Here is a 26,670-nt window from a genome sequence, read left to right as displayed (position 1 = left end):
AATACCAACAACACTGTCTGTTGTATTTCAATGCACTGTTATAGGTACTGTATTTTGATAAGATTCGAGGCACTGAAATGTGCTGTAAACAAACAAATACAAAACCTAGTAGTATATTAGCATCCTTTATCATGTCTCCTGATAAAGTTGAATAGCTACCATGTAGTCCTAGAGGATTAAAAGACTTTCCCCGTGTTAAGGGTCTTATGTGAAGTCTTGCACTGAGGCTTAAAGTCTTTAGGCTGTTAAAAGATCTCCATCACTCAGCCAGTGGAAGTAAAGCTAACAGTTTAATCCCTGGGCGGAATTACATTTTTAAAAGTTGTTTTTGATGTACTGGACAAACTGAAATAGTTAGTCACAAAACTGCTACTCAGAGTTCCTGTACAAATGCTCGAGGAATTTATGCCTGGAAGATTTCTCACAGGCTCCCTGTTGAACAGCTGCTGTGTCCTCACAGACAGTCCAAAGAATGATTTTTCAAATACATTAAACATAAACCAAAGAGAACTTGTCTACATGTGCTGATTAATCTGTTGACTTTTCCACATTGTATATTAGATCATATCAGATAATTTAAAGTTAAAATAAAGCTCTGGACACTGAAAGGGTGATCCATGTTACAAGACATGAACCAGATTACTTTGGAAATGTTCCTGTTAGGAGGGAATTTTCAGCTTTTCGCACTGCAATTGCCACTCACTTTACTTCACTCTGGTGAGCCTTGACTGCAATTGTTTCCAGTTATTTTTCAATAAATGACAATGCAAGTCAGTCTGGTCGTGACCATACCCAAATTTCGAAAATAAAATTTCCAACAAACGTCTTTTCGTCAGATATTTCTTTAAAAAATGTCAAAATGAACAAAAGTAGATTTTGTTTGGTATGGAGGAGCCAATGTTCCTGTAACTTTGAACACAAACTAATCACTAAATGAGGGAGAGATATAGGAGGTCCTTCCTTCTCGCTGCTGTGAGACTGCACAACCTGCACTGCTCCCAGCAAACGAGTCAACAATAACAGCAAAGAACACACAGAAAACTGATGACAATTTATGTATCTTTTATTTATAATTAATGATCTCTTGCTCTCTTGCTATCCACTTTGCTGCTGGAACACTGTAAATTTCCCTGGTGTGGGACGAATAAAGGAATATATTATTATTATCAAATATTTCCTATTTGCAAGGTAATTGGTATTGATAGTGGTAAATTACATTGTGATTCCATTGCTGTCAAATGTTGGGAACAATCCATTTGAAATATTAATATCATCAAACACACAAATTCTTAACTTGTGTAATTGCTGAACTAAGAAAAAAATTATAAAGTTGCTTGTTGCTAATATCCATCGCTCAAACTCAAAGGAATGTTGAACTCCAAGACTGTGGACAATTTATGTCCGAACATTGTTTTATAAATGTATTTTTTTGTTTATGAGGCATTTGGACAGTCACACGAACAGGCAGGGAGTGAATGGATATAGACTTTGTGCAGGATCATGTGCAGTTCATGACTGTGTGAAAGATCGAGGAGAGAGCCAGCGTTCAAGGACATGGTTGAAGGTGAGCAATGGCCGTCTAGGTCGCGGGTCCCAGCGGTTGAGGACGGGTGGACAGAAGGTACCGGAAGTCACACGTGCCGCCGAGAACAAAGGAGGACCCGGCGTGGGGGTTGGGGGGGTCACAGAGAACAAAGATGGACCTGGTGTGGGGGGGGGGGGGGCTCCGAGGACAGAGAGGGGCCTGGCATGGGGGGTTGGCGCCGAGAGAACAAAGGGGGACCATTGGGGACTAAATGGAATAATTTGTAACGTTTGTTGTCGGCGCCCTTTATGTGCCGACTCTTTGCATACATTGGGTATGCAAAACAAAGAATTTCACTGTGACACGTCACATGTGATAATAAAATATCATTCATTTATTCATTCATTCAACTCGCATAATGTATCATACTTTAAGTTAGTTATGCCTTCAGCTCTGACTGGAAACCCTTCCTTAGACTGATGTCAGGGGAGGGGGCGGGACAAAGATAGGATGTAGTCGGAGACAGGAAGAGTAGTGGGAGAACTGGGAAGGGGGAGGGGATAGAGAGGGGAAGCAGGGACTACCTGAAGTTAGAGAAGTCAATGTTCGTATCGCTGGGATGTAAACTGCCCAAGCAAAATATGAGGTGCTGTTCCTCCAATTTGCGCAGGACCTCACTCTGACAATGGAGGAGGCCCAGGACAGAAAGGTCAGATTGGGAATGGGAGGGGGAGTTGAAGTGCTGAGCCATTGGGAGATCAGGTTGGTTGAGACGGACTGAGCGGAGGTGTTCAGTGAAAATTACAAGGTTGTTATAATATTATTGATGGGTGTGGTGGCTTGCAGTGGGCAAATTGGAGGTTATGTTTCCAACATTCCCACAGTGCCTACTGTGTAGGGAATGGATGCAAAAGTGAAATATCATGTTGGAAACATAACCTCCAATTTGCCCACAGCAAGTATGAACAAGTGATCAATAGTCAGCATGGACTCAGTGGGCTTAAGGGCCTGTTTCTATGCAGTATCGTTCGATCAATGAATCAACAAGTCAAATAACAAAAATCTTGCGCTTGCATTTTCATTTCTATATTAAAATATTGGCAACTCTTGTTAATATTTGACTGTTTTATTACTAAGTGTGATATTATTGGAAGCAAGGGAACAACAACAGTACCTCTGCAGATGAACAGTTGCATCTGCACTGAAATTAAATTTTGTGTTAAGAAAATGCTTTGTTTTGTGTGAAGAACAGAAGTCCAGTGGAGGGGAGCAAGAGATGCTGAAGGTACTGACATGAGAGGAAATAAAAGAGCTGCTGTCATCTTAACAAACTGCTGGAGGACTTTAGCAGGTCAGGCTGCATCTATGGAGCGAATTGGACAGTTGACATTTCTGACCTGAAATAATGTCTGTATTTCCCTCCACACATGCTGCCCGACTGGCTGAGTTCCTCCGGCAGTTTGTTGTTTTTGCTCGAGATTTCAGTATCTTCAGGTCTCGTGTGTTTACAGTCATCTTAAGTTATAGACAGCAAGGAAGCAGTACATGTGAGAGAAATGATGGATGATGTGAGAGAGATTAACAGATGGTGCGAGTGAGAAACACAGATGAAAGATATAGTAAAAATGACAGAAGCCAAATGATGAGGGAGTAAATGAGCCTACCGAGACAGGCCTCTCGCCAGACTCTGTCGGTGAAAACTCTGCAGACTTTGTCTTTACTAACACGATCGCTAAGCTAACAAGGAACTGTCAAGATCAGGAAGGGGTTAGGTTCAATTGAAAGGTACAATGTACTAGCCACAGCCACGAAGCCACTACAATTAGATCTGCTATATCTATATACTAAAACACTCGTTTGTTTCTTTGTTTGTTCCTGAACTACAGCCAAAACGGTACATGATAGCACAACAATTTTAGGCCCACCTTACTCACCATCTTTCCTTTGGTGCTAATGGAAGAAGGTTCATTGAAATCAGTGTTATATTTTTAAAGTTATTCACGTTTTAAAGTTTAAATCTATCTCGTAGGGAGGGAAGGGGGATAAGAGGAGTTGAGGGGGAAGGGGAGGGGGGAGGGGGAGTGGGAAGGGGGGAGGGGAGGGGAGGGGCAGGGAAGGGGGGGATGGGGGGAGGAGAGGGTGCTGCACCAATGCAGGAGAGGTTTGTGCCCAACTGGTCCACTTGGTCTAGTATAGATTAAGAGGGGAAGAAATAACAGGTACCAGTTCTCTATCCCTATTTAGTGATTGCTGCCACATCAGCTTATGTGTCCATGTTGCCTGAGTGTTGGATCAGACTCAGTTGCTTTCAACCACACTACCCTCATGGTTGAATATTCTGCTACCGCTTCCAAGATCGCGTGTGTAAAATGGTTTCCTCTAGATTGGGTGATGATTAGTGCCGAATGAACTGTATCACAGGAAAAGAACAATACTTGAAAGGTGAAGCATAAAACTGATGAAAAAAACATGGGCATTCTCAATGGCCATTGAAGTTCTACATGGAATCGTAAAACAATTGACATGTACAAAACATCTAAAAATTGCCAACCAGTAATAAATTAAATTCATTTAACTCTTTACATTTTGCTGCTTTCTAATGGAACAGCGTAGCAATACAGATGATCTACAAAATGGGAGTTTTGGGTACTTACTAAACACAGCATATAACAAAAAAGGATAATACTTTCAAAATCCTCTACAATGTAAACAGAACAGCTTTTGATAGTCCAAGGGAATGGGAAATGTACCGAAAGACAACTTGATAATGAACTTAACTTTCAATAACTTTCCTGAATTAATGCTAGATACAATTACAACCATGGAAACTGGAAACACAGTAGTTAATACTGGACATAAATGAAACTGATTAAGAAACATTGTAGTCCTAAGTGTATTGTTGAGTTTTGTTGCATAACGTGAAGGCCAAGAGCATAGAGTGTAAATATATACAATACGTCATCATCCCAAAAGATTTGTTAGTTGGTCTGATGCCCCAAAGTTCAACTGGAGGGCAATTATCCATAGCCAGAAAGTTTAACTTTACAGATTCAAACCAGATTATGAACACATTCCAGCATTTGGAGCACTGTACATGGCTTCCTCTCTAGATGGCAGTCTTTAACTTTACTCCCCAACCTCCTGCCCAGATGCCAAATAAGATCTATTGATTCCAAATACTGGTTCTAAATCAAGGCTCTAACTGATATACATTGAGCTTACATTATCAAGTCACCTTGAAAAGTCTCAATTCAATTGTACAGAATTAGCAGATAGGTTTGAAAACAAAAACAAAGGGTACTAATGAGAATCAAACATTGTAGACAATTGAAATAAAAGCAAAAAAAAGTTGGAAACCTTCAGTATGTCGGGTAGCATCTGTGGGTAGGGAGATAATCTTTGACAGTCTTCTGCAGATGTTGCCTGACTTGCTGAGTCTTTGAACATTTTCTGTTTTTATTAAAGGTTTATGATGTCCTTTTGTGTACTGGTTTAATTGCCATATCGTTGCCATATGGATATGCCATATGAATACATGTTTGTTCCCAAGGATGTCCATCTAGCTCTTCCAGCTATTTATATTATGCTTCAGAAATAAACTTACTTATCAAACACTGTCCACAGTGCACAATCTAGTCCACATACATACATACATACATACATACATACATACACACATACATACATCACATAATCACATCTTTAGGACAATGCTCAGCCTATCCAGGAAAAAAACCCAAAGGTAATTAAAAAAATGACTCACATAAAAACTTGAGTATTAATGGATACCTTTGCTCACTATCAAGAAACATATTTATTTGGGGAGTAAAAGGTGTTGATTGATAATAGTCCTTTTAGAAAATGAAGGGTATTGGCTTTCAGTTGGTGTGAAAAGGCAATGCATCTTGGTAGTACTGTGAGAGCGGAGAATCATATGACACCGAAGATAGACACAAACTGCTGGATTCACTCAGCGGGACAGACAGCCTCTTTGGAGAGAAGGAATGGGTGACATTTTGGGTCGAGACCCTTCTTCAAGACTGAAGAATGACATTGGCATATGACATCAGCAGGAACATCCATCCAGATGTGGCAACATTACATGTGGGGGACTAAAGGGCTTTAAGCCGAATGACAAATGGCAAAGATTAAAGTAATTGTCAGTTGAAGTTCATAGTGTTCAATAGCCTGATGGTGATATTGGTGATATGGAGGGATATGAACCAAAAGCAGGCAGGTGGGACTAGTGTAGCTGGGACATGTTGGCCGGTGTGGTCAAAGCTGAAAGGTGTCAGAGGTTATGGGAAGAAGGTAGGAGAATGGGGTTAGGAGGGAGAGAAAGATCAGTCATGATTGAATGGCGGAGTAGACTTGATGGGCCGAATGGTCTAAATCTACTCCTACTCCTTATGACCTTATGACCTTAAGAAAGGTAACAAAAAGGACAATGAATACTCTCCACCTCTAACAGAAACAATTGTTCAATGTCTGAAATAGAATGGAATTCAAAAGACCTTTTTCATGACACTGCTCTGATTACTTTTTTCTCTTCCATGTTTGGGTATGAAATAATTTACTGAGTTACAAGAGAGGATGACTTGTAGAAACTTTGTATTCTTCCTATCTGCATATATGCTGTCTCAGAAATTCTATCTTATATTACTGGCCTAGTTGGCAGCACAGTGACACAGCTGATAATGCTGTGCTTCCAAGATGGCGTCCAACAGAGGCGATTATTTGCATACTAGTCACAGAAGCAGATCTACAATCTCATATTACAATCACTCCACACTCTTAATATCTATTCCTACAGCAACACTTCTCTAACTATGACTCGAGGACTATCCTTAATTGGACTTTGCTGGCTTTACCTTGCACTTAACGTTATTCCCTTATCATGTTTCTATACATTGTAAATGGATCGATTGTAATCATGTATTGTCTTTCTACTGACTGGTTAGCATGCAACAAAAAGCTTTTCCCTGTAACTTGGTACACGTGACAATAAACTAAACTGAAACTGAACTGAAGCTGGTGCCTCCCTGCCTTGGGTACTGTCTATGTGGAGTTTGCATGTTCTCCTTGTGACCGTATGGGATTTCTCTGGGTGTGCTGGTTTCCCCGCACATCCCAATGATGCATGAATGTGTAGGTTAATTAGACTCTGTAAGTTGCTCCTAATATGTAGGGAGTGGATGAGAAAGTGGGATTAGTGTAACATAGAACTAGTGTAAGCAGGTGATCCATGTTTGGCATGCACTGGGTGGGCTGGATGACCTGTTTCAATGTTCATTCTTTAAACTAAACGAATGTTCTTAAAAGAATCGAGTCAAAAGTGGTTTATTGTCATGTGCCCCAAAATGGAACAATGAAATCCTTACTTCCATGCAAACATAGTAATCAGCAGATACCATAATAACCAAAAAAGGGTCAATAAAGTAAAAAAAATATATAGTGCAAAATCAGAAACAAAGCCCCAAGTCCCTCATGCAATCAAGGCAGTTCATAGTTTGGCGTTTTGTTGAAGTTCATAGTGTTCAATAGCCTGATGATGATATTGGTGATATGGAGGGATCTGGACCAAACGGGTGCAGGTGGGACGAGTGTAGCTGGGACATGTTGGCCGGTGTGGGCAAGTTGGGCCGAAGGGCCTGTTTCCACACTGTATCACTCTTTGACTCTATGACTCTATGTTTATTGAGAAGAAGCTGTTCCTGACCCTGGAAGTTATAGTTTTCAGGCTCCTATACCTTCTTCCTGATGGCAGGAGTGAAATATTAACTCTTCTAAAAGCACCCTTCATGGTTGGACTACAAGAACGCATTGACTTTTAATTTAACATCAACAAATATTACCTTGGAATTTGTCTTGTCAAACAATAATTGCTGTCATCCATTAGCATTTGTAAACCTACCCATTGATTGAATCGTTGAGGGAGAATTTAGAGCCTTCTAAAAAAGCAAGTAATGTGACAACAACAAGATCCATTTGTTTGCAGGCATTCCTAAAATTGGTTGCCATTGAAATTTTGTCACAACAAAAAAGAGACCTTGGTTGATCTGGAATGGACCAAGGAGGTGCATGCTTAAATTTTACATCTATTGGAAGATGTGATGGGCGTAGGCGAGGGGTTACAGTTTCACTTACAGGACTCGAATGAGTGCTCATATTCTTTTGCCTGCATAAAGGAAAATTCATAGATCCCCCCTTAAGGGCCTCTTCTGTCTGCAGACCAGTTGCACATCTGCTTCAGCTTGGCTGGAATGCAACATGTCTTCCCCACTCAGGTCCCGGTTACACTGAATTATTGTCACCCTGATTTATACAAGATCATAAGGACTTTGACTGCTTGGAGTGTTCACTAAACTGCCTACTGACCCCGGTTGAAACTGAGAACACTGGAAAAGCACTATAAGTTACAAAAGGAAAGACAACCCACCTTATCTCACCTTTAACTGTCCGTCTGCTCAGTTTCTGCTGGGCGTACGGGGTTAAAGCCAATCCTGTTTGATATGTTACAACAAAAAAGTGACTTGAATTGACCTGGAGTAGACTGGTGACATTTACACTTATATAACAATTATTACACTGCTGATGAGATCAACGCATCTGATTTCCCAATCTTTTTCCAAAATGCTTTTCAGGAAAACAATTTTTTTTCTCATCACTTTATTGAAAAGTGCCATTTATGCAAAAAGAGATCTGTAAGACTTATGTAAAAGTGGAAGTGCTGAAAGTGGAAGGGCTTATTAAGTGGATGGGGAGTTTTGACACTAAGCACAAGGGATTGAAGGTCTTGCTATTGGTCTTGTTCTTAAAACTGAGCCACAGAACTTTTGTCTGGTTGTCCAATCTGCCCATCGATAAAATGACTTTCTGCTCCAAATTTCACCCCTCGATGTAAAGCATTGTGCCCTCTGGCTTTCTTCATTTATGTACGTATCTTCTATCATCAAATCTTGATTTTGGATGGTTGACAATTTCAAAAGAACAGAAGTTGAAGGTGTTAAATGTAACCTACATATCATAGAATGGATAAGAACATAGTAGGAGCTTGCTGGACCTAGCCCACTGTCTGTCTTCACTCAGTTGGGCTGAATTTGGGTGGGGAAGGGGGTGGGGGGGATGATTTCAAGGACCATCTCTACCTTGTATTTGAGGAATGAATCTGCTCAATGAAAGTAGACCACAAGTAATCCACTGCTGAGGCTCTCCCTCCTTCTCCCTGTCTCTGAACCTCGCTGGAACACAAAGTGGGCAGGTGGAGCTTTGTGTTCCATCAATGATATCATGTTGTTGAATTAGATTAGTTTAGTTTAGTTTAGTTTAGTTTAGTTTAGTTTAGTTTAGTTTAGTTTAGTTTAGTTTAGTTTAGTTTAGTTTAGTTTAGTTTAGTTTAGTTTAGTTTAGTTTAGTTTAGCGATACAGCACGGAAACAAGCCCACCGAGTCCACGCCGACCAGCAATCCCCGCACACTAACACTATCCTACACACACTAGGGACAATTTACATCTACCAGCCTGCACGTCTTTGGAGTGTGGGAGGAAACCAGAGCACCAGATGAAAACCTACCCAGGTCACGGGGTGAACGCCCAAACTCTGTACAGACAGCACTCGTGGTCAGGATCGAACCCGAGTCTCCGGCACTGTAAGGCAGCAGCTCTACCACTGCGCCACTGTGCCACCCTGGCCCAGGAGTCTTCATTGTAGGCCCAGAAGTCCTATTGAAATCATCTGAACGGGAATAAGATTGCAATGACTCCCCTATGCCAGAGTGTGTCCGCAAGACTGGGATCTCCCATTGGTTTCCATCGGGAATCCAGAGGCAGGTGCAAAGCTTCAGGCTGTTGTGTTCAGTAGTGCAGGTGATGAAAGCTGAGATGTGCTCGACTTTCAATGGATGAAAACTGATGGCTCCGACTGGAACCTGTAGTGTTCAGCTATCAAAACTCGCCCCAAAGATACAGCTTTAAAATTCCTTTCAAAATAACTTAATGGGAGCAATGAACTCATCATACATTTCTCAATAAGCACATGGAGGGAGGACACTGAGTTAAATATTTGAAAATTTGGATGATTGTATCATTTAAACATTTTTTTCATAGGCAATATTGGAACAATTGTCCATCATGTATCCCTCTGAATTTCAAACAACTGTGCAATCAGTAGCTAATTCCATTTGAAGCACAATTTCAAGAACATAGAAGATAGACACAAAATGCTAGAGTAACTCAGTGGGACAGGCAGCATCTCTGGAGAGAAGGAACGAGTGACGTTTTGGGTCGAGACCTTTGTTTAAGAACATAGATATGTTTTATCAAAAGACAACAACATTAGACAGTAATAATTTTTAAGCAGCTAGCGGTTAATATTACACACTCAATATAAACTTTGAAAATGTGTTTAAAAGATGTTTCTCATGGTGGATTCATCTCTGTGTATTCTGAGCTGATAATATTTGTATTTCTTAAAGATTGTCACAATTTTCCCACTACTTATTGCGGAGGCGTTCATCCAAATTTAAAGTGCAGAACCTTGTTCTGGTTCCAGTCATTGTTCCTGACAGTAACAGTCTGTCATTCTTGTTACTAATAATTTATCTTAATTGGTTCATGGTATATGGTACAGACAGGGCTATACACAAAACCAGACCAAAAGACCAAAATATTAATCTGTGTCAAAGTGCAAATAAGGAGCGGACTTTTGAGAATTCTATCATGTGGCATCATTAGATAGCATTTTTTATTTTTATTTATTGGTTTTAGTGAATACAAACATTTTAACCAAAGGAAAGACTGTTTTCCTTGACACAATACTGAGTGAAATTGTTAATTGGGAGAAAATATAAATGTAATAAAAGAACATATGATATCATTACACCACATTTACCATCAGATTTTTCTTCAAAACTGGTTGAGGGGCTATTTCTTTAAAACTTATGCAAATTCTAATGGTAAATGTGTTGCAATGATACCATGTGTTATGATCTTAATGCTGTGGTGTGCATTGACTTTGGGAATGTAAGAACCAGGGAAACAGTATAATTGCGAGTTATATAATTGCTGGTGCCGATAGATGACCTGTCCAGAAATTGACGTGAAAAATATTTTGCATATAAATGAGAATCGTGTGTTTTGCACTCATGCTCAAGACTAAATGGGATTTTATTTTATATAAATTGTGTGCTGAAGATATTACTTTTGGATTTGCGGGTCTCAGCAGCTGCAACCAGAGTGAACAGTTGCTGGGATTCACTTAGGTACGTTACCAAGATGGCTTTGCAAGTGCAAATCTTCTATTTCCACGGGTTTACTTTAGTTTAGTTTAGTTTAGAGATACAGCGCGGAAACAGTCCCATCGGCCCACCGAGTCCGCGCCGACCAGCGATCCCCGCACATTAACCCTACCCCGCACACACTAGGGACAATTTACACTTATACCAAGTATAAGTGGACAATTCACACTTATACCAAGCTAATTAACTTACAAACCTGTACGTCTTTGGTGTGTGGGAGGAAACCGAAGATCTCGGAGAAAACCCACACGGTCACAGGGAGAACGTACCAACTCCGTACAGACAGCACTTGTAGTTGGGATCGAACCAGGATCTCCGGTGCCGCAAGTGCGGGGATCGCTGGGCGGCGCGGACTTGGTGGGCCGAAAAGGCCTGTTTCCGCGCTGTATCTGAAATATGAAAAATATGAAATAAGTGCTGTAAGGCAGCAACTCTACCACTGTGCCACCGTGCGTCCTAACAATCCTTGTTGTTGTGAATCTCAGAAAATCTAGATCTTGGATGTGGTGGACTGCACGAGACTGGGAGCTTGGGTCTTGGTGTTAATACAGCAGCTGTTGCATTTTGTATTTGAGAGACAAGAGAGAATACAACTAAACCAAAATGTTGGCACGAGAAACTGCAGACGCTGCAACCTTAATCAAAACACACAAAGTGCTGGAGGAACTCAGCGGCTCAGGCAGCATCTGGAAAGGGAATGGACAGGCAATGTTTTGGGTTAGGTTTCTTCTTCAGAGTGAGCACCATGCTTAATGTAACAAATGTTAACAATTTTACGTATTTATTAGCAGCCTATAACGGCAAATTATCCTGAGGTGGTTCAAACAAAACTTGATATGGAACTGCATAAGGGACATTCAGACAGACAATCAAAAGCTTGGTTCACAAAATAAGTTTCAAGAAACGTCTTGGGAAAAAAATATAGGGAGGAGAGGTTTAGGTAATAAAATTCCAGATCAGGTTAATAATGCAGGCAGCAATTCAAGTTGGCGATCCTCAAGAGACCAGAAATGGAGGAGCACAAATATCTCAGAAGGTTGTGGAGGAAGGAAGTGCAGATGCAGATTTAAACTGAAGATAGACACAAAAATCTGGAGTAACTCAGCGGGACAGGCAGCATCTCTGGCTGGAAAGAAGGAATGGGTGACATTTCGGGTTGAGACTCTTCTTCAGTCAGAAGAAGGATCTCAACCCGAAACATCACCCATTCCTTCTCTCCAGAGATGCTGCCTGTCCCACTGAGTTACTCCAGTTTTTTGAGTTACTCAGAAGGTTTTAGAGTGTAAGTGAGATACAAAAGAAAAGATGGTCAAACCTGCGGTGGAATTTGAAAATAGGATGACAACCTTGGTGATGTTTTAAGTGAGACAAAGCAGCTTAGCAAGCACAGGGCGATGTGTTAAGAAGGGGCAGCACAGTGGCGCAGGGGTGGCTCAGTGGCACAGTGGTAGAGTTACTGCCTTACAGCATCAGCCACCTGAGTTCGATCCTGACAACGGATGCTGTCTGTATGGAGTTTGCACATTCTCCCAGTGACTACATGGGTTTTCTCTGGGTGGTCTGGTTTCCTCTCACATTCCAACATCATGAAGGTTTGTAAGTGAATTGGCTTCTGAAAATTATCCCTAAAGTGTAGGATTGAACTAGTGTATGAGTGATCGCTGGTCGGCACGGACTCGGTGGGCCAAAGGGCCTGTTTCCACGCTATATCTCAACACTAATCTGAACTTGGCATGAGGCTTGCAAAGTTTTGGATGGCTCAAGTTTAATGAAAACTTGACATGAGAGTCTGGCTTGGAAAGCACTCGAATTGTCACATCCAAAGGTAACAAATGCATAGGCAAGGTTTTAAACCTACAGGATAGGTAGTGAGTTGAGTTACAGTGGTAGAAATAATCTTGACGTGGATACGTGGCTAGAAGCTTAGTCTGGGGCCATAATGGACATCATGACTGCAAACTATCTGGTTAAGCTTTAGAGGAATTTTCAGGTAGAGGGAAGGGGCTACTGTCCACTGAACAAGGCTGTTCTGGAGGGGGTCTTAATATAGTGGCAATGTGTTTTTTGTATTACTTGGTTGGAGGACACCTCCGATCTTCCTGCTGGCAGCGATCGGTGCACATGTGCAAAATGATGGCATGTTTGTGGAAGGTATCATCAATAGGCAGCAGATGAATGAAAAGCAGAAGGGAAGAGATGTCCTTGAAGGTGATTCTCTGCTGGGACTGAGCAGAAGAGATTAGAATCAGTTGAGCACAGTCAGTAACAGCAGCATCAAGGTGGAGAGCCATTGCAGAAGGGGTCAATCATATTGAAGATGGTGGATAGGTCTAGACAAGAAGGAAAGGGTGAATTTTGTCATCAGAGCATAAAGTCATATGGTCATAAATGATAGGAGCAGAATTAGGCCATTTGGCCCATCAATTCTACTCCGCCATTCAACTATCTCTCCCTCCTCACCCCAGTCTCCAGCCTTCTCCCCACACAGCAGAGAATGTCTTTTGTGATTTTGGTAACAGCAAAATATTTTGTTGTTATCATAATCAACGGTATTTTGGCTGCATGGAAACCCGATTAGAGAGAACCAAATATGTTGTCTGGGAAAGATTGGCACGGATTGGGAGGCAATTGCACTCTCAGAAGTTTCAAAGAGAAAGGGGAGATTAGAAATAATACAGGATGTACAAAGATGGAAGGGCCAAATATCTTGTTTTGAAAAGATAGCACCTCACCTCACATCAGCACCTTGAAAGTGGGGAGGTGTGTGCTTGAATGGGAGGAACTGTTTCAAAGAGAATAGTTAAAAATATCGGCAAACTTGAGATCCGAATAGTAGAATGAACAGTATTTTGTGAGGATGAAGAAGCATGAGGTGAATCTTATGCTCAGGGAGGTTTTTAGGGCTATTAAGAGAATGAATGGATGAATGAATGAATGAATGAATGCTTTATTGTCACCTGTGGCAAGTCACAGTGAAATGTTTTGCTTGCATACCCAAGGTATGCAAATAGTCGCCCATAAAGGGCGCTGATAAAGTTACAAAGTACCCCCACGCCAGTCTCCCTTTGTTCTTTCCCCCCTCCCTCACAGCAGTTTAGTTTAGTTTAGTTTAGAGATACAGCATGGAAACAGGCCCTTTGGCCTATTGAGTCGTGTTTTTACCGTGTGCGAGCAAAGCACCAGGTCAAATTCCTTGTATGTGTACATTCTTGGCCAATAAATTTATTCTGATTCTGATTCTGATTTTGATTTTGATTCTAATACATCTGAACGATGAAGGAGCCAGGTGTAAAGCTTGGTTGTGGGCTCACAGTTGCACTGCACTGAACATCCAAGCCTTCTGGCCTCAAGAATGCACCTGTAATTCTAAACTTCACAACTATCAATGGATTGTTGTTCCCTAAATGTCTACAATTCAGCCTTAATCTTTGATTGAGACCATAAGACAGAGGAGCAGAATTAATCCATTCAGCCCATCAAGTGTACGCTGCTGTTCAATCATAGCTGATCTATATTTTTCCTCTCAACCCCATTCTCCTGCCTTCTCCCCGTAAACATTGACACCTTTCCTAATCAAGAACCTATCAATCCCTGCTTTACAAATACTCAATGTCTGCCATCTGCAGCAATGCACTCTACAGATTCACCACCCTCTGGGTAAAGAAATTCCTCCTCCATTCCAAAGGTGCAACTTTTTATTCTGAGGCTGTGCCCTCTACTTCTAGACTCTCCCTCTACTGGGAACGTCCTCTCCACGTCCACTCTATCTAGATCTTTCATTATCTGGCAGGTTTCAATGAGATCCCCCTCTCAGCTGTAATTAAATTGGATTAAATACCAGCAAAGTTTTATTGATACATCTAAGCATATTATATATGCCGAATGGTTTATTCAATTATCACAGTTACAGTCTCAGCTCCTGGAGTGAATACTGTCCTTCGTATCAGCTTGCAAACAATCACTTCATAATACACCTATCTTTCAGCCTGTGTACTGAAGAACTAATTTGAATTAAGTCATGAACAGTTCAAATTCTGTCAGATGCAAGGCCATTTAATTCCAGTTAACATAGGAAAACCAATTGCCATTGATCTGAATAGGAAAACTAACATGCAATGTAAAATAGCTTTGCTGTATGGGCTGTGCTCAAACAGTGTTGAGGCAGTCAGTAATCCAGAGGAAAATATATTGGTCCAAACTGCAGCTGTGTAATCAAAGGGCTTTAGAACCAAGCTAGAAGCAAAGATGACTGGCCTAATAAGTGTGATCCATCCTGCTTTATGGCTGCACTTCTCACTATTAGTTGAATGTCATATCGTTATAACTCGCCATTATCTGCAGGCTGCAATATAACAATAATGGAGAATAAGTGGTCTTTGCTTCAAATCGAAAAGCTTTCAATACACCCAGGAATTAAATCAGAGTAGACATATGTGGGTAAACAAATATTGACTTAAATCACAAAAGGAAAGGCTATAGACAACATGGCCACCACTTATTTATGCATTTGCTGTGGTGTATAAACAGAATGTGTGCTAAGTAATCAGGGGATTGATAATATATTGTCAGAATATAAATGAAGATGGCACGACGAACTTGGAGGCCATGGCCTCTGCAGAAGTCAAGCTCTGCAGGAGCCACAAAGGATGATAGGTTGTGTTAGAAGCCAACACTCAAACAAGCAATTGCTCAGAGATATTAACTCTTTCAAGAATGCACTCAATTCTGCAGCACATGTTCTTTTTTGTGAATGGATCAGGTGTTTTCTTAGTTCCAAAACAGGATCCTATGCGTGTGCAGGTATTTTCCAAGTGAGGCATTCTCTACATGTCAGGTTAAGGGACCAGGGGAGGGAAGTCACTAAAGCTTGGCCCTGCTTGCCCCCGAAGACTGGGAATTGGAGAAGTCAAGTCAAGTCAAGTCAAGTCAAATTTATTTGTCACATACACATACACGATGTGCAGTGAAATGAAAGTGGCAATGCCTGCGGATTATGCACAAAAAAGAATTACAGTTACAGCATATAAATAAAGTTAATAAGTTACTATAGTGTAGACAAAAATTTAGTCTCTGGAGTTATAAAAGTTGACAGTCCTGATGGCCTGTGGGAAGAAACTCCGTCTCATCCTCTCCGTTTTCACAGCGTGACAGCGGAGGCGTTTGCCTGATCGTAGCATCTGGAACAGTCCGTTACTGGGGTGGCAGGGGTCCCTCATAATCTTACTTGCTCTGGATCTGCACCTCCTGATGTATAGGTCCTGCAGGGGGACGAGTGTAGTTCCCATGGTGCGTTCTGCCGAACGCACTACTCTCTGCAGGGCCATCTTGTCCTGGGCAGAGCTGTTCCCAAACCAGACTGTAATGTTGCCGGACAGGATGCTTTCTACAGCCCCAGAGTAGAAGCAATGAAGGATCCTCAGAGACACTCTGAGGGACTTGTCAATAGCAGCGGACGCTGGTCTAAGGGCTGGTGAGAAGGACAGGGGGGTCTTATTTTCCGCCCTCAAGGTCGGATGTGGGAGGCACCCCCGGGGAATGAAGGTTGAAGATGGCCCAGTCACGAGAAGGACAACTGTTCACAGGACGACTGGTTTTAGGCAGCAGCTGCAACAGGCCTTTATGACCAACTGCAGTTGGGACTGTGAAATGGTGCCAAAACCTGGTGACTATTGCATATAGACTCTGTGGGCTGTTTCTATGTATTAATAGTCAATAGTCATTTTTAATAGTCATAATAATACAATTATGTACCTATTGTACTTATGTATGCCAATAATCTTCTGGTCTACATGCAACAAAAAAAAAGAATTTCACTGTAAATTGGTACACAGGCTAATAAAGGAACCGTTGAACCATTGAACCATGTTGATGAAGGCCTCAGCAGAGACAATGGGTGCCAGAAGTAAGAAGAGTAGTGCACAGTGTGAATGCATGCAGTGTGCATACTCTTTTGAGGCCAGCACTGATTCCTCTTGACCTGAGAAAGTTGAATATGTTTCTAATGACAGGACGTTACTCTGCCAGTACTTTTAATGAAGAATCATCCAGCTCAATTGCTGCTGAAGGGAGCTATTGAGGGAGTGCAGCGTAGGTTCACGGGGTTAATTCCTGGAATGGCGGGACTGTCGTATGTTGAAATTATGTGGAGCGACTGGGCTTGTATACACTGGAATTTAGAAGGATGAGAGGGGATCTTATTGAAACATATAGGATTATTAAGGGATTGGACATGCCAGAGGCAGGAAACATGTTCTCAATGTTGGGGGAGTCCAGAACTAGGGGCCACAGTTTAAGAATAAGGGGTAGGCCATTTAGAACGGAGATGAGGAAAAACGGACATCCTGACTGGAACCCATTAGTCATATCAACCATGAAAGAGCAAGGCAAGGACTGCATTGTCATGGACTGGCAAAGTGAATGCAAAGAAATAATAGGAGATTATAGAACTAAAGGAACTAGAGATTGTTCTGGCAGTGTAGAATGGAAATATTATTTCATATATTATTTCATAAGTTGTAAAAGGATAGGAAGTGCCTACTAAGATTGACGTTACAACCAGAGATCTTAATAAACCAAATACGGTTCGATGCTCTCTATTCCAGCTCCCTTGGAACACAACTGATGCCAGAGCACAGAAAAAGCTGGATCACAGAAAGTGCCACGAAAACCCCCTTCTCAATTTCCAAAGCAAATGTCTTAAGTAGTCTTCCGCTATGAACTGGCAAACTGTAAATATTGTACCAGAATCAAGAGAGGAGATTGCATTGTCAGTTTCTGAAGCAAATCTCTGTGGTGGTCTCCCACTGTGTACTGGCACTGTGTACCAGCAATTATCCTGCCTTCTCCCCATAACCCCTGACACCCGTACTGATCAAGGAAATGTTTTCTCCGGGTGCTCCAGTTTCCTCTCACATTACAAAGACATGCAATTTTGGTAGGTAAATTGGCTTCTGTAAATTGTCCCTTGCGTCCCTAGGATAGAACTGGTGCACAGGTGATCAACGTAGACTCGGTGGGCCAAAGGGCCTGTTTCCACACTGTATCTCTAATCTAATCTAAACTAAACCAAACTGTACTAAACTAAACTAAACTAAACTAAACTAAACTAAATTAATATGTCAATATTCAATCTGGGAGCAGGCTATTGCTATCTAAATAGACAGGATTAATGGATCATGTTATCGTCAGGAATCCTCCAGGGAAGAGTGATCATAATGATAAAACATCTCCTATTGAGAGTCAACACCAAATGCTGAAGTAACTCAGCGGGACAGGCAGCATCTCTGGAGAGAAGGAATGGGTGGTGTTTTGGATTGAGATCCTTCTTCAGAGAGTAATATGGTTCGGCCTGGATCTTATGGTGTTAGCTTGAACAAAGCCAGTAATATACTGTTTTGAGTATGTTGGCTGAGGAAGATGAAGAAATTAGATTAAAAAAAATATTCGGTAAGTAATTGCAAATTCTAAAATAAATTGTTTATTATTCTGAGTGAATACACATTCCCAGGAGGAATTAAAAATGCTAGAAAAGTGACATTGCCATGGTCAACTAGAGGAGTTATAGATAGTGTTAGGTTAAATAGGTTAAGTGAGTTACAATGTTGTAAAAAAAAAACAACATATATTTGGGGTGGGGAGGGTTAAAATCAACTGTGGAATATAGAACTGGAATAAGTTGGGAAGAAATATAAAAAATGCATAAGATGTTTTACAAATAATAAAGAAAAAGGATAACAAAGTAAACATGGGCTTCTTGGTAAGTGGGTCTCACAAGTGATTATAATGAAGAATTAGGAAAGATTGTATAGTTAAGCACATTTGTTGCATCTGTCTGATGACACGTAATAGAAATTGTGGTGAGTGAATGATATAATGACAATGAAGAATTAAAATCATAAAGAAATAGGTTCTGGAGGAATGACTGTCCAGTAAAACAGATAAATGCCTTCCAATCTGCTGAGTGGGACAATATCTGGTTGGAATGTGTGCATGTGAGAGAGAGGGAGAGAGAGAGAGGGGGAGATAAAGTGAGAGTGAGAAAGAGAGAGAGAAAGAGAGAGAAATTGAGAAAGCAGGAGAAAAAAAGAGAGGTGGAGAGAGAGGGAGAGAGGGAGGGAGGGAGGGAGATAGAGAGAGATGAAGACTGGGTGAGCATGTGTGTGTCTGTATGTTGGAAAGAAAGCATGTGTATGTGCGTGGCAAAGAGAGAGAGTGAGAGTGTGAGTTTGTGAGTATGCGTGTATGAGAGAGGTTGTGAGAGAGTGTGTGAGAGAGAAAGAGAGAGATCCTCTTTCTTTCCTCTTTCTCCTTCTATCCCTCTGCATCCTCTTTCTCTCTCTTTTTCCAATTCTTGCTTTCTCCTTCCATACTCCTCCCTTTTCCATCCCACACTTACTCCTGTTTCCCAGCAGAGTGAAATGGCAGCAGGAGTTACAACCGAGGGCAACAACAGCTCACAGTGTGTAGGAAAGAACTGCAGATGCTGGTTTAAACCCAAGATAGACACAAAAAGCTGGAGCAACTGTAGTAACAGGCAGCATCTCTGGGGAGAAGGAATGGGTGACGTTTTGGGTCGAGACCCTTCTTCACAGTGTGTATCAGGTCTTTGCGCCTGCATCTCGATTAATGCCTCATTGCTTCTCTGAGTATGAAATATCCCATTTCCCTGTCTCTCTGTGCGTGCTTATAATGTAAGCCTACTATATAGCAGAAGGATTGCCTCCCTCTTCACAATATGACACTATCACTGAAGCGTTTGCAGATGTGCAACACGTATTAGATTCAGCATGTAAACAGTTTTTTGTCTTAAGTAAATATCGTGTCCATTCTGAAGATAATATACATATGGATAGGAAGGAGCTGTAGATGCCGGTTAACATAGAAGATAGACACAAAATGCTGGAGTAACTCAGCGGGACAGGCATCATCTCAGGAGTGAAGGATGGGTGACGTTTCGGGTCGAAATCCTTCTTTTCGGATCTCAACCCGAAACATCGCCCATTCCTTCTCTCCAGAGATGCTACCTATCCCGCTGAGTTACTCCAGCACTTTGTGTCTATCTTCAATACAAATATGGAGGCACAAGGAAGCAGGGAAGGTGGAGAGGGCTAAGGGCGAGAAAAGGGCATCTGATGTCCTCGTACAACAGAGAGGTGTTTAATGTTTGGACAGAAAGTTGGCTGCTGCAAGTAATTTTTAAAAAATGTTTCTGGATATCAAGACCCCCACATGTTTCTCCTACTACCCTCTCCTCTCTCACCAAATACCTTGGAGACTTCTGACCCAGGGGATAATGGGATCAACCTTCGACACATGAGAATGAAAGCCACCTGCAGGCTGCCTTCGAAGTCACGAGCTATTCCGACTCAGATGTGATTCACTGTTCCTTCATTGCCATTGAGTCAAGTACCCATCCAACAGCTGTGTTGAAATACCTTTAGCAGATGGACTGCAGAGGTGCCAGAAAGTAGCCTACTCCACCTTCGTAAAGGCTATTAGGGATGGGCAATAAATTCTGAGCTTGCCATCGATGCTTTCATCCTGTAAATGATTAAAACATTGCATGGGCCCTTTCCTGCTCTCATTACTTATGTTCAGCGATTCTTCCACTCCCTTTTAGGAATACGTGTTTTGTTCTACGTTGTAATTTTAACAGTGTGGCCATAGTGACATCTGTTCAAGCCAGAGATTCTATGAAGTGAATTCCAGTAACATATCACCATCAGTGTAGGAACTCAGTGACAATCAGCAGTGTTAAAACATATGAAAAGTCAATTGTTCATCCACCACTTGCTGAGCAACTCGATTGAGGGGGGTTTACTGGGACATAATTCTGCAGGAAATAAAATATCAAGGAAATCCGACCCAACATTTTGTTTTACTAAAAGTAAGGATCACACGTTATGGTGAAGTACAATCAGTAAGAGTTCCAACCAGAAATGTTGCTTATCCATGTTCTCCAATACAATACAATACAATACAATATATCTTTATTGTCATTGTACAGGGGTACAACGAGATTGGGAATGCGCCTCCCATACGATGCAATAATTTAATTAGCTAGTCAGTATTAATTTAAACAACCCAATGAAACAAATTGTAACAGTTTTAAAACAGAATAAAGTGCAAGTAGATCTGTGCCGGATCACTCTGCGATGTGCAGGACCGGTTCATAGCAGCTATGGCCCTGGGGATGAAGCTGTTCCTGAGTCTGGAGGTGCGGGCGTAGAAGGCCTTGTATCGTCTGCCCGATGGAAGGAGTCCGAACAGACTGTTGCAGGGGTGTGAAGAGTCTTTGTGGATGCTGGTGGCTTTTCTGAGGCATCGTGTGTTGTAGATGCCCTCCAAGGCTGGTAGCTGTGTTCCGATGGTCCTCTGAGCTCTATGGACTACCCGCTGAAGAGCTTTCCTCTCTACCTCCGTGCAGCTGAGGTACCACACAGGGATACCATGTGTTAGGATGCTCTCCAGCGGTAGAATGTCGTCAGCTGCTGTTGGGGTAGACCAGACTTCTTCAGAGTTCTTAGGTAGAACAGTCGTTGCTGTGCCTTCTTGACCAGCGCAGCAGTGTTATTGGACCATGTTAGGTCCTCCGAAATGTGAGTGCCCAGAAACTCGAAGCTGGACACTCTCTCCACACTGTCCCCGTTGATAAAGATCGGGGCGTATTCCCCGTTATGTGACCTACGGATGCTGCCTGACCCGTTGAGTACTTTGTGTCTTTTTTTTGTAAGCAAACATCTGCAGTCCCTTGTTTCTACAACAGTTAATGGTCGGATTTCAATTGGAATGCTTCAAGATGATCTTGCTGTTTACATCATTTGTTTTATATGCGGGCCTGGAAGCTTGCCGAAATTGCCTGTCAGAACAATGTCAAACATACCCCCTGAATTCATATAATGTCTGTTTTCTTTAACCTGGACTTCAGTGAAGGACCACAGTAAGACTCCGAGAATCCAACTCACAATATTTCAGGAATCCCAATGGATTTGGCTCACTAGGTGTCTGGACTGTGAGCCAGTGCTTCAGAGTGCAAGTAGGATATGTGATTAGACTTTAGAGATACAATGTGAAAAAATAGACCCTTTGGCCCACTGAGTCCGTGCCGACCAGCGACCTCCCTGTACTCCAGCACTATCCTACACACCAGGGACAATTTTTACAGAAGCCAATTAACCTGCAAACCTGTACGTCTTTGGGATGTGGGAGGAAACCAGAGCACCTGGAGAAAACCCACGCGGTCACGGGGAAAACGTACAAACTCCGTACAGACAAGCACCCGTGGTCAGGATCGAACCTGGGTCTCTGGCACTGTAAAGCAGCAATTCTACCGCTGTGCCACCGCGCCTCCAACAAGTGGGGATCTGGAGTGTGGTTGGAGCTGGATTCTGGACTGTGGGTTGGAGCAGGGGTTGTGGTCTAGAATATTCAGGTTCAGGAAAATGGGTAGGCAGGGTCCTGACTGCTTATATGTGTCATACTCCCTTTAAAAACACTATTAAAAAATGATCAAACTATTCTATAACATATAAAAAGTATTACAAAGTGTATTTGGGAATGAATAGGAGTAACTCCAACAGTCGGGAGAATCTGCTCATCCAAAATTTCCAAAGTCCCAAGGCTGCCAGGTTCTGGGAGAATTACTGTAAATGCCAGATTCTAACAAATGCTCAAATGACAGTTGTCTTCAAGCCAATAACATCGAAAAAGAACTGTAGTTGATGGAAATCTGAAATTATGTTGTTTGCAGCATTTTCTGTCTTTTCATGACTTAAGGCCACTCTGAATGAAGGCGAGACCAGGCGCAGGCTCGGCGATCATTTCGCCGAACACCTTCGCTCAGTCAGGCGAGACCAAGCGAAGGCTCGACGATCGTTTCGCCGAACACCCTCTGCTTACTCTGGAATTTAGTGCACTCCCCTTCATTTTCTATGTTATGGATCTTATACTGTGTGCGATTCTGCAGGCAGCAAGGATCTTGCAATACCGAAGTGATCATTTTTCATGGGTGGGCGACGTTTCAGGTCGAGACCCTTCTTCAGACTGAATTGATCATTTTTCATGGGTGAGTCCATATGGTTCAATAGAGTCTTCCACCTGCTGATTCTGCCTCTGACTATACTAATGGCATAAAGGAACTTCAAATTACCTGTAGATTCGGCATCCAGGTATAAGGATTAGTGAGACGCCATATATAATTTTAACAATATATATAAAGTTATGAGAGGCATAGATAGGGTAGACAGTCAGATCCTTTACTCCCAGGGTGGAAATATCAAGGACTTGAAGGCATAGCCTTCAAGAATCCAACTTACACTTTTTCAGGAATCCTGATTGTTTGGCATTTGGCTCACTTGGTATCTGGACTGTGAGCTTCAGAGTGCAAGCAGGATATGTGACTATTAGATTTTAGACTTTAGACTTTATAGATTCAATGGGGAAGGCATAGAGGGGCATTGAAGGCATAGAGGAGCAAAGTTTAAAAGAGATGCTGGGGGGCAAGTTTTTGTTTACACAGAGGGTGGTGTCTCAGAATGGCAGCTCAGAATGGTATCTCAGAATGGCAGCTTATGCCACCCTAGCCACGCTTTCATTTCATTCCTGCCATCGGGAAGAAAGTATAGTAGTCTGCAAACTGTAATGTCCAGCTTCATGAACAGCTTCTTCCCAACAACCATCAGGCTATTGAATATCACGAACTCCAACCAAACTGAACTACGAACTGCCTTCCTTGCGCAAGGGACTTCAGGCTTTATTTTATTTTTGCACGATATTGGTTGTTTTTAACTTATTTAACTTCTTTTTTAGTTGTTGGTTTATTTTATTATCTATTGAGTATTGAGTTTGCAAACCTGTTGTGCTGAAGTAGGTAAGAATTTTATTGTTCCATTTTGGTACATATGAAAATAAATACACTAGACTCTTGACCCCCTTGACTCGCTTAACTCTTGGTGGGTGGTTGGAATGTGCTGCCAAGGGTAATGGTGGAGGCAGATATGAAAGTGATATTTAAGAAGCTTTTAGGTAGGCACATAGATATGCAGGAAATGAATGGATATGGATCATATGCAGGCAGATTTTCTAAGTGTTCCATTTTAAAATGGATTTTGTCATTTCCACAATGGCAGGTCTTATGCAAGTCCACATTATTTTTTGATTTATATAATTATCACAAGCCTCCATTATTTCTTGCTTTACACTCCATAGTACAATAGATTCAAGGGATCTAAACACAACTTTGGCCACAACTTCTTTCTCTTGTTTCTAGGATTGGCATCTAGTTCTACTCAGCTGGAGTGACTTACATGATAGAAACCTGGCTGAGGATTTCAAATAATTTCATATTGCTCTGAGTGCTTGCATATTATCTAATGACTTTTCTTGTCCTCTAATCTCTGTTTTGCAACTATTTCATTGATGCCAAAGCCATGAGGGAAACAAGAAAAGCAACATTTGGTTTAAAAAAATGTTAAATCCCCCTAAAAGATGAGTTGCAGAGCAAATTTGCATTTTCAATGTCAGTTTTCCGGCAATTAAATTGATGCAATTTTTCCCAACTGCAAAAGTCTAGGATGGGTTCTCAGATGACGTGTAATAAAAGAGGAGTCTCGTGGTCCTTGTTATATTATTCACAGGATTTACCAGAGTCACTGCCTCAAAAAGCTAGCCACAATCATCAGAGACCCACACCACCCTGGCCAGGCACTCATTTCATCCCTGCCAGTGGGAAGAAGGTACAGGAGCCTGAAAACTGCAATGTCCAGGTTCAGGAACAGCTTCTTCCCTACAGCCATTAAGCTATTAAACACTACAACCTCCAAATGAGCTAGAGGTAGTTTCAGGACCAAGGTTGGCAAGTGATAGGTGGATAAAGTAGAAGGGTTGTTTGATTGGCAGATGGGTGGACAAAAGCTGGGGATGAAAAGACAAAATGTGCGAGATAAGGATCTAGGGATAGAAGAGGCGTGAAATGTGAGGCCAGGGTGAGCACCCTTGGTGGAGGGGGATGGGAGAGGGGGAAAGGGAGAAATAGGTGTGAATCCAGGTGGGGCACAGGAAATGGAGGGGAAAATAAAGGGGGGGGGGGGGGGAAGAAGGTGGGAGGTCTTTGTAGGTTAGTTAACCAAAATTAGCGAATTTCAATGTTCCTACCATTTGGTTGTAAGCTACCCATGCGGAATATGAAATGTGGCTGTGTATGGCCTCACTCTGGCAATGGTGGAGGCAAAGGACTGAAACATCATCATGGGACTGGGAAGAGGAGTTAAAATGTTTCGCAACTGACAGTTCCAGCAGGCTTTGGCAGACCGAGAACAAGTGTTCCGTGAAATGGTCGCACTTGGTCTTGCCGATGTAAAGGAGCCCACATCAGGATCACCCGATGCTGTAGATGAGGTTAGAGGAGGTGCATGTGAACCTCTGTCTCACCTGGAAGAACTGCTGGGGTCCCTGGATGGATGCAAAGGTTGTATAGAGGCACGTATTACATCTCTTGCTTAAGTACCTAGGGAGTGGACGATTTGGTTTGGAAAGGCTGAGTGCACCAAGGATTTACAGAGGGATCAGTCTCTGTGGAAAATGGAGAAGGGTGAGAATTGGATTATATACGTTGAAGGTGGAAGAAATAGTGGAGAATGATGTGTTGGATGCGGAGGCTGGTGGTGTGAAGGATGAGAACCAGGGGGATCTTTATCCTTGTTCCATTTGAGGGGAGCAGAAGTGAGAGCAAAACTATGGGACCCAGAGGAGTTTCATCTACGGCAGCAGGGGTGAACCACGTTCACGGAAGAAAGCGGACATCTCAGATGTCCAAGAAAGGGAAGCTTTATCTTGAGAGAAGATACAGCAGACAGAGAAACTGAGAGTAGGGAATGGCATCTTTGAAGAAGCAAAGTGGTAGGAGGTATAGTCCAGATAACTGTGGGAGTCAATGGGTTTATATGAAATAATGGGATTGCTTGGGATGACCTGACATGAAGATTATAAAAAGATATGGGAATCAGGCAGCTAACCTCACTAGAACTGGATTGGACATCATAGCAACTAAAGTGGGCATCTGGAGAGAGGATCATTGATTACCCATACATTATTGAAAATTTTATCTTCATATGCTGAAAGAAAATCAGGTTCTTTGTGAATAGAATTAGTCCACATTTTGTTTTTCTGTTGAAGACTTTTCATAAATTTTGGACATAAGATTTGTCCTTTAAGGAGAACTTGACTGGATCTGGTTCTTTGCATCTGGAGCCCATTTTATTTTCATGTCACATATTTCAGGTGGAGTGTTGCAAAATTAGAGGGATATAAATTATTATCAAATCATTACAGTTGATTTCGATCCTTATCACAGATCTGGTGTTATCTGTGTGTAGGCTCATCAGTGCTTGGAAGTATACAATTTAAACTCATGCTACATGCTACACAGGTAGGACCACCAACTAGGTATCCATGTTGATTCATTTTAATTCAATCGCCATTTGTTTCAAAGACATATGCTACATTAAATTTTAAGCCAAAGGGTATCAAAATTAAGCTTGTGAGTGCAAGTGAGTCCAAGGTTTGGTTGAGTTCATATCTCGAGCTCATATATTCTGGTGCGATGCTTTCTCCAATAATTTAGTGTAGTTTAGTTTGGAGATACAGCCTGGAAATAGGCCCCATGGCCCACCATGTCCAAGCCGACCAACAATTACCCATTCACTCGTTCTATCCTGCACACCTGGAGAAAACCCACGCGGTCACAGAGTGATTGCACAAATTCCACACAGAGAGCACACTTAGTCAGGATTAAACCTTGCCTCAGGTGCTGCAAGGCAGCGACTATACCACCGTGCTGCTGTGCCATGCATA

At 41.9% G+C, this 26,670-nt stretch overlaps 1 long non-coding RNA gene across 1 annotated transcript in view; it reads right to left on the bottom strand.

The window, feature by feature from the left end:
* The window catches only part of LOC144600638 (uncharacterized), a 67,648-nt gene that overhangs the window by 21,837 nt on the left and 19,141 nt on the right, over window positions 1-26,670 (bottom strand). The window lies entirely within an intron of this gene.

The sequence above is a fragment of the Rhinoraja longicauda genome, chromosome 1, assembly GCF_053455715.1.
Source record: "Rhinoraja longicauda isolate Sanriku21f chromosome 1, sRhiLon1.1, whole genome shotgun sequence".
Taxonomy (NCBI): Eukaryota; Metazoa; Chordata; class Chondrichthyes; order Rajiformes; family Arhynchobatidae; genus Rhinoraja; species Rhinoraja longicauda.
The sequence above is the reverse complement of the archived record's forward strand: the minus strand, read 5'-3'. Positions and strand labels throughout refer to the sequence as shown.